This window comes from Cryptomeria japonica, chromosome 11 (assembly GCF_030272615.1).
Source record: "Cryptomeria japonica chromosome 11, Sugi_1.0, whole genome shotgun sequence".
Classification (NCBI taxonomy): Eukaryota; Viridiplantae; Streptophyta; class Pinopsida; order Cupressales; family Cupressaceae; genus Cryptomeria; species Cryptomeria japonica.
In genome coordinates, this window is record NC_081415.1 from 627,755,234 (window position 1) to 627,764,870 (window position 9,637).

Genomic DNA, 9,637 nt, shown 5'->3' on the forward strand with positions numbered 1-9,637 from the left:
AAGTGACTAACCACCTCGGTAGCACTGGTGGTAACATGAGTACCACCATCTTTCCCTTCGATCAACTCTTGGAGAAAGGGTATGGTACATGATTCAATCTCCTTTTTTTGGTTAATTAATGTTATTTCAAGCTATTTTCTATGTTCCGTAGTCACTTTCAACTTTTCCATGACAATTTGCTGAGCATTTTGCGTTCTGGGTTCACCTGTATTAGTGGAGTTTTTAACTACAACTGGTTCCCTTGATTTAGGTTCACTGGTAGCCAAATTAGCTTCTTTCAAGGCCAACTGATACTTGAGTAAGGATTCGGCAATTGAGGGAGGAGCACTGGCAAGAGAGGGGTGAGCTTGTGGTTGACAAGTTGGGGGGTAGGTTTAGATGGGGGTAGTGATTCAGTGACAATAGGCTGGGAAGATGGGTCGCAAGATGGAGGTGTAGAGTGCACTGGGTGTGGAGTAGGATCATTCTGCTTAGAATCTTCTGAATCTGGGTGTAGGTGGTTTCGAAAAGAGGTCTTCTTAGAGGAGGTACCATTTTTGTTTACCATCAAAGGGCAGTTTTTAAGGAAGTGCCCACTTCTTCTACATTTATGGCATGCATTAATCCCTCCCACATATTCTAAGGGACATGAGAATAACTGGTTTTCAATACATATATCTATTTCAGAGGGAAAAGTTGATCCAGGGTTGAAAGCAATAAGAACCCTCACATCCATATGGGGTAGTAATGCAGCCAAGGAATCAATTTTAATTACTTTGCCGAGAGGTTCCGTGATTTTATTAATACAACTCCATAAAAATGGGGGGACATTTTTAATAACTACCCATTTAGGGTTGGAGAGTGCCATTATTTCTTCGTTACATGCAAGAGGGGTCCAGGGAACGACCCCAAAATAGGTGTTACCTATACTCCAAAATTGTTTCTCGACAACCTTCCTCTGCATTTCTTTATCATTAAAAAAAAAAAGAAATAGCCCTTTTTGCAACATTCTATAGAATGAAAACTGAATTCCAAATTTTATACACCAAGTATCTTGAAACCATTTATTCAAATATTGCCTAGATGGTATTTTATCTACATCAAGGGCTGCTAAAAAAATCGCAGAATCCCTAAGCCTAGAAATCTCTTTAGAAATGCATTCAATCATAGAGGAATTAGGTTTAATGATGACTCTTGGGGCCGAGGCAACCTCACCTTCTTTGCAGTTTTGGGTTGCTGTTACATCTTTGGCCGCCTCTGGTTCGAACCTCGCCTCATCTGGGAAGGCCGTGCAGAGCCCTTGGACAGCTTGGCTAAACGTTTTTTTGCCATTGTTGGTGACTTTGTGGGTATTAATCCCACCGCCATCAGGTTCCTTCTCAATTAATGGAGGCACAAGCAGGAATAAATGCGGGGGCTTCGCACTAGGTCTGGGAGCCCCTGGGTGGAGAGCTGACCTGCCGCCAAGGACCGTTCGTGTTCGTCCTTGGTTGCGGAGCTCCGCCAAAAACTTCTTTTTTTAGACAATTCAATTTTATTAATTAAGATTTCATTTTTAGTTGTAAAGTAATTTATTATTCTATATTTAAGTTTTATAAAAATACATTAATAAATCCACTTAAAAAAATTACTTAATGATAAAAAATAACAAAACATAAAAAAAATCAATAATAAATTATTTTTCACATGGTTGAACTATTTTACTCAAACTAAATAACTAAATATATTTGTGTTCACTAACATTAAAATACATATGATATTATTAAAAAAATTATAATATCATTTCTATGTTCCATTTATTTATTTTCAAATTGTTTAAGCAAGTCAATTATGTTTTAAATTGTTTATCCTCCAAATAGCAAAACAGTTTTGCCAACTTTTGGATTTCATTATCCAACAATAATTGTCTAGTACGTTTTCATAACATTCACATAATATTATAAGAAATCTCCAAATTTTATAAGTAAGAAACAATTAAAAAAAGTTATAATCTACAATACAGAATTAAAATGGATATCTCTATAATCCAATTATTTGTTATTTTTATTTTTTCGAAATTTGAAAAGTTATAATTTCCCTTCCATGCCAGTTTGGGAGAAAAATATAGAAAATTCTGTGAAGTTGGAAAGGATTTGGTATGTTGCTATTTTGAAGGTCACACCTAGTGCTACGTAAAATTTGAGTATCTTACAATTCGAAAATAAAACCTAAGAAATCCAACGGCGGAGAAATCAAAAGAATCTGGGCCTTCGGTTAATGCAATACAATCCCGCCATCTCACACAGATTTCTCAACCGAATTTACACAAATTGTGATCTTCCCTGACTGTTGAGGTGACAAAAATTTTCGGGCTTTATCTTTCATCTTCTTCCCCATAAATTATCTTCCCCTCACAACAAAGAAGATTTATTATTTACTTTGTACCATCCATTTCCTGGTAACAGATACGCCATTATATACTTTGTAGCAGCTTTCACCCTGAAAAAAACTATCTTTCACGCAGTTGAAACAAATTTTAGGTTGTAACCAATATTTTTCTGCAAATTCCGCCCATTTTTTCTCGTCGGCATCGTTGACAGCACGACAAAATTTGTGCAGAATTTAGAGGTAAGTCAATTGCCATTTCTCACTATTTTTTGGGAATCGGTCATTTTTTATTTTGTTCTATTTCATTATAAAACGATTCTGTTGTTATCTGTTAAATAAACGAATTGCTTCTGTGGATTTAGCTGTGGCTGTTTTTACATACAAATGTGTTTTTGTTTCTTCAAGTAGAGATATTTTGAACTGTGAAATGAGTTTTGCGTTTATTTGGTGGTTTAAATTTTTTTGTTTATTTTGTTTTTCTTCTTCTTCTTATGTTGTTTTTCTTCTTGAGATTATTATTGTTTCAATTTTCTGAACAAAATCATTTAGTATTAAATGGACACAGTGAAGATGATTAAAAACGGCAACTCCGTTTCTTGAATTTGTATCAAAATCAAGAATATCAACTTAAACGGCAATTGTTTAATAACCATTCTAGTTTAAAATAAAACAAAAATAGAAAAATCTAATTTATCAAGATTAATAGGGAGAACCTTCTAAAATTATTATTTTTTTTTAGAAGTTTGCAATTTGGGATCTTTGCCGTACGTTGTAGTGTCAATTTCAGCTTCCCATTAGATTGGGCATCATGACCTTATCCATTTGTATTCATCCGACGTGTAATCAATCCATGCAATAATGGAAATGGAAACTTTCCTACGTTACACAAACTATCCATCATTACAGCTCAGAAATCTTCTCTTGGCTGCATACAGCTGTCCTCTGTAACCTGCCAATTCTTCCACCACCCCCACCCAGGCCGTTACTAAATTAAATTCAAACTGAACTATTCTGCAGCATATATAACTTTTACGTGCATTTTGAATTTCATAATAACGAATCTCAAATTGAATTAATGTTGTGCAGCATAATCTTGAATTGGGTTTACGAGTTGAAATTCAAGCACGCAATTTCAGAGGACGCTAAGGTCGGTAGAAAGCTTACCAGCGGCAGGTTGATTAGGGTTTACGACTTCTTCAGGTAAGCTGCTTTTTATTATTTTTTTCCATGTTTTCCTCCTTGTTTCTGTTTGTCTGTGACCTGGAACATAATATACTCTACCTTGCTTGTCATTGTCTATGAACTTTTTAATCATCTTTGATGAATTCTACTAGGTAGATAATTGATGGTTGTGGAGAGTACTTAATTAGGTCTGTAATCACAATATATATTGGGATAGTTTAGGATTTGAAAACGAGCTAGAGTTTAGAAACAGTGATTGCATGGAAGGCATGACCCTTTTAATGAATAACCACTAATATGAAATAAAGAACCACCATTTAAGCAGATGAAATCGATTAAAAGGATTTGTTTCTTTTAATGAAATCAAATTTTTGTTTCTCTTGTTTCTGATTTCGATTGAATGAATAACCATCAATATGAAATAAAGCATCACCATTAAAAGCATATGAAATCTATTAAAAGAATTTATTCTTTTAATGATATCAAATTTCTACTATCTATTTAAGTTATTCAAGTTGTTTCTCTTGTTTCTGGTTTTGATTATGTTATGGTTTTTTCATCACACTGAAGATGAAGAGTACATGAGTATTCCTTCTTGATTAATATTCATATCCTTTTAATGATTTATTGAATTTAGCATTCATTACATATACCCTAATCAACAATCATATTATGACAACCTGCAATTAATCCAAACTCTAGTTTTACTACTCAAAGGAATGTAGACCAACACTCAAAATCAAAAATATCGGCTACCACATTACTATCTTAGGTTGATAAGACCTTGAAGCCTCAAGTATATAAATTTAATTTTTCTTGATATACACAAAAAGAATTAAGCATGCTTGATATATAATATAGGTCTATACAATCTTTATTACACATCACAATCTATTAAGTCAAAGAGAATAAATGAAAGAACTATTTGTGAACAAGTCTAATAAGAAAATCAAAACAAAATCACATTGTGCCAAGGAAAAAAATTTGAGAACCATCTATAGAATTTAGGAGAAAGTGTGTTCCAACTTGTCACACATTTAAAGACATCAAATATCATATAACTTGCATATTAGTACGTTGTATTTCAAATAAAATCAATAACATGAATAATATATCATATATGATCAACAAGATTGTTGTGAGCTAATACAAGAAGAAAAAACATGTTTAAATTAATCTCATCATGTTGGGTGAGCATAATTGCATACATGACATGATTAAAAAAACACCATAGGTCTCCAATCAAAAATATCCTCATAAACATGTCTCAAGATGAAATAATAATAGCATAATGTGTCATCTTAGAGACATGAATATCCATAAAATCATAACAATTCATTCATTTTATTCATAATAAGTCAATAACATATATGACTCTAGCAAACTCAATCTTACTATCAAAGATTAGCCCCACATGCATCCTTGCAAGATTTATTCTAACCACCATAGATCAAGTCCCCAAGTAACCTCATAGGGTCCCCTATGACTACCATCGCTCAAGTCCATATGATCATTTTGACCAAAGACTTGCAAACTAGGATCATCCCTCCCAAATTTTCTAACTAAAGAGCAATAATTTGTAAATGTACTATTATCGAAAATAAATAATTAAAGTGATAGATTATTATGACATATTTTCTCATAACAATAATAAAATTCTATATACAATCTGAGGTCTGAATCTATACTTAATAGAAATATGTAAATGAGATACTCCCTATGATATGTATGAGTTACCAACTCTCTCTCATATGTGAAAGCATATTATAAAATTTAATTCATATAATTTAATTAAATATTTCCGAGTTTGGTATTTATAATAAATTTAATAAATCATATTTCAACAATTGATATAGTCAAGGATTCAATTTATAAAAATTAAGACTCATAAAAAAGAAATCTTATAGTTTGATTTCCCATTCTAACCATAATTTTTTTTTAGATTGTGATCAATATAATTGAAACAAAGAAATCACATCATATATTTTAGTTATCAACCTAATAATACTTAAACACTTGTTCAGTAATGAATTCTTTTCTAGTTAATGTTTGGTTTGATAAAGAATGTGAAATTGCTATGAGAAAGTTAAAAGAACCAATCAATAATATTAAGTTGTATATGTAGATTTTGAGAAATAAAAAAAATGATTTTATGAACTCAAGATGTGAAGAACTAATTTACCATGGAAAGGATAAACCCAAGTTATTTTGGAAGGAACACTAGCCCAGAAAGAAGGAAATCAAAAATAATATTATAGCTACTCAATTGTTTGATTATGCAAGACAACTTTATGAGCAGAAATTAGAGTTTATCCCTAGGCCTTTGATCAACACCACAACAAAGCTTCTAACCATACAAGAAATGAAGATGGGTATTAAGAAGTTGGGAGGGTCAGAAAAGTTGACTTGGTTGAACTTCAAGTAGACTATCCAAAATAGGGGGTGATATTTCTTGCACTACACATTATGAAAATATTCAACATCATTTAGCAAGGGTTCCCTAAAGAGTGGATAACTAGTGTTGATACCTCTTTTAAAAAATGGTGACATCACTAATCCTTCCAACTATAAAACCATAATGATAAACTTATTGTTTGCAAAGTATTTAGTAGTATGATGGAAAATTGAGTTAGCATGCAAAAGGGAAAGCATGTTTTAGGCCTAAGCACTTTATAGTAGACCATGTTTCACTTTGAGGCACTTAATTGAAAAAGCTTGGGAGAAAAGGGAAGAAATCTTTTGTTGTTTTGTTGACTTCAAAAAGGCTTTTGAGATGGTCCCTAGGGATAAACTGAGGCATAGAATGGAGGAACTTGGGATTCTTTGGCATCTTAGAGTAGTTGTCCATAGGCTTCATGAATAGGTTAAAGTTAAAATTAGAACTTTAGTAAGCATTTCAAAAAGTTTTGGGAGCGACATTGGAGCCAAGCAAGGGTGTCCCTTATCCCATACTATTTAAATTGGTCTTTATATTGGTAATCTTGAGGAATGGTCAAATTCACAAGGTGGAGATGGGGTGTTGTTTAGTGGAGTTTGTGATAAGGCTTCTTCTCTATGTTGATGACCTTACTTTGATTGCAAATTTGGTTAAGGGATTGCAAGATCACATATATGCCCTTGAATGTTTTTGTAGTTTAGTGGGGATGCAAGTTAATATCAACAAGCCCAATGTCATGATTTTCTTTAATAGAAGAAAGAAAAGCCAACATAAGTTCCACTTTGAAGGCAATATTCTTGAAGAAGTTATGAAACACAAATATCTTGGGATTGACTTCAATGGGCTGAATTGGGAGGGTTGCAGAAAAAGTGAAACTTTGGGAGGATGGAAAGTGAACTATATGCTCTTCAAAATATATATTTGGAAAGAATTAAAGCAATCTATTATGTGTCTCATAAGATATTTAGAAAGAATTGAACAAATGGAAGTAGGTAGATGGCCTAAAGTTGTTTTCAATGACAACTTGAACAAAATAAAGAAGACTTGGATGAGACAAAACAATAGATGGACGAGTAAATGACATATCTATTTAAATGCTTGCCCCATAAACAACAAAGAGATGAAGGCTTTTGTTATGGATAAATTTATTAAGCATACTTGTAGAGTGAAGTGCTAGGAAGGAAAAAAAATAAATTATATTGAGGAGTTCAATTATGATCTTTTTCAAAAGCGTACATAAAGACTTGTATTCAATGGAGAGCCAAAATTCTTATTGCTCAATTAAGAACCAACTCTTATGATCTTTTTCAAAAGTGTACATAAAGGCTTGTATTCCATGGAGAGACAAAATTCTTATAGCTCAATTAAGAACTAACTCTCATCAACTCTGATGTGAAACAGGGTAGTGAAGAAGGCCAAAAGAAGCTTGGGAAGAAAGGGTGTGTATATTTTGTCAAGCTTAGGAAGAAAGGGTGTGTATTTTTTGTACTTCTAGATAATAGAATATGAAAAGACACTTCATTTTAGAATGCCATGAGTATAGAGATATCAAAGCAATTATGTTAATATCTTCACAAGCTGATTTTTGATATAAACTTTTCAAGTTTACAGAAGTCATCATCGTCTTGTATAAAAAAAACTGAATTGCAAATATAAGATGACAAGACTGGAGGCTATTTAATATTAAAAACAAATATAAGATGGCAAGGCTGACTGTAAAATGATAGGGGATTTAATGTTAAGCCTCATGGACGTAAAAGATTTTTTTCTTCTACAGTCTCCTGGAAATCCTTGTGAAATGAACACAAGCTACGAAAGGGGAGCAGCAATGGGAGGCCACGATCCAAAATGGGCAGCTGCACTAGACGATTCAGCGCTAAGAAGTCGACGCTTTAAGGGATTTAAAACGATTTGCATAGAAATTCGTGTGATTTGCTGGACACTGGTTGACACTATTCGATTAACGTTGGAGAACGCGAGGAGAGAACTGCAGGGAAATGGGCGCGATTTGGAAAAAAAATGGGCATGATTTTCACAGTTAGCACTAGGGTACACTGCCCTTTCAGGCTACAACTGTTCAATTTCTAGTTTATACAAGAAATATAAAATATTATTCTATTACAATTAGGATTCTGTACAATGATGGCAGAATATATCCTTTATTTTGTGGTGCCAACTATCTTGTTTCCAAGACTTAAAAAGACTAACTTGCTGATTTAAGAATGACCAAATTTTTGAGAAGTCAGCAATTGTTTTCTTTTGTTGAATTTACTACATCTTATAGCTTTTAGTGCCTGATGGAGGTCGTTGTTTGTTAGATACAAGTGCTGTTGCTTATAACTAGATACTCTCTGATTTGGATGAGGTTGGAGTCTTGGTTTATGACTTGGTTGTAATCGTTTTTGTATCTTCCCAGACAATCAGCAGTATTAGTCAACTGTTGATTATTGTTCTATTCTCTCGTAGTTTGAAATTCTTTCAAATTCAGCATGTTAGAAAGAGAAGGTGCCCATCGGCAATTTTTCATTCATTAGACTTGTCTGCTGTTTACGGCTGTCGGTGCTTGTAATTTTGATATAGTGTTTTTGTACTTATTGTGTTTATGCTGAAAGCTACTCTGTAGTTGCTTTGTAATGAGTTTCAATTTTGTTTTACTAGTTGGTTGCACCCATTCTTTTCATCTTTCAACATAATTGTTAATATTAGCTTATTGCATAAAAACTGGAGATTTGGGGTATGTGTATTGGTATGTGGACAGGTTTAACATTCAAATTAACGTATATAAGTAAATGAATAATGTTATAGCCATATTATATTTTCATATAATCACCAAATGATGTGTGTATGGGTACGAGTATGCAGTCCTACTCCCTAAACGTATTTGAATTTCCTTTTAACTATTGTTTTTTATTATTATTTATTTTCTTATGGTCAAATATTTTTCTCCTCAAACTGTCGAGAAAGGGAGGTGTTCACCTACATTGCTTCTGTTAATTGGCATGATTTTCTTTATCTGAATGCAGATGCTGCTGGAGGTAATAGTTTTGATTGCCTTTTTTATTTGTCATTTGTATGCTGATAAGTCTATGTAGTTGTTGACTGATTTTGATGAGTATGAGTTTTGGTGTATGATATGATTGTATCTATATTTTATTTTTCATAACAATTGTTATTACGTCGATGATAAGTATTCTACAATGACAGCAGGGTATATAGGAGGTCAGCACAATTCGTGTAAGAAAAACATAAAGCAGACAATATGAACATGATTTCATTTAAATTATTCAATTTCATGTAGATTTGATTTTTTTTTATTTCCACCATTTAAGCATGTTTCCATTTTAAAGAATTTATTATTTCATATTGAATTGATTTGATTTTAATGACTAGAACTTTCTATTTTTGTTGTCTTTTAGCTGCTAACGTGATTTTCTTGAATGCAACTTTCTATATTTTTTTAAGGAAAAGATATTTGTTGGTGTATTCTATATAGATTAATTTTAAGATATATATACTAGTTAGTATTTTACTATTGCTTTTATTTTCTTTCTTGTGGTAGCTTTTTTCTTTTTTAATACTTATGAAAAAAGTAAGATACAGACATCATGAAATTCTTTGTTCATTTTAGAATCTATATGCTTCCTAAAGCCGTCAGCTGGATCTCATAATTTT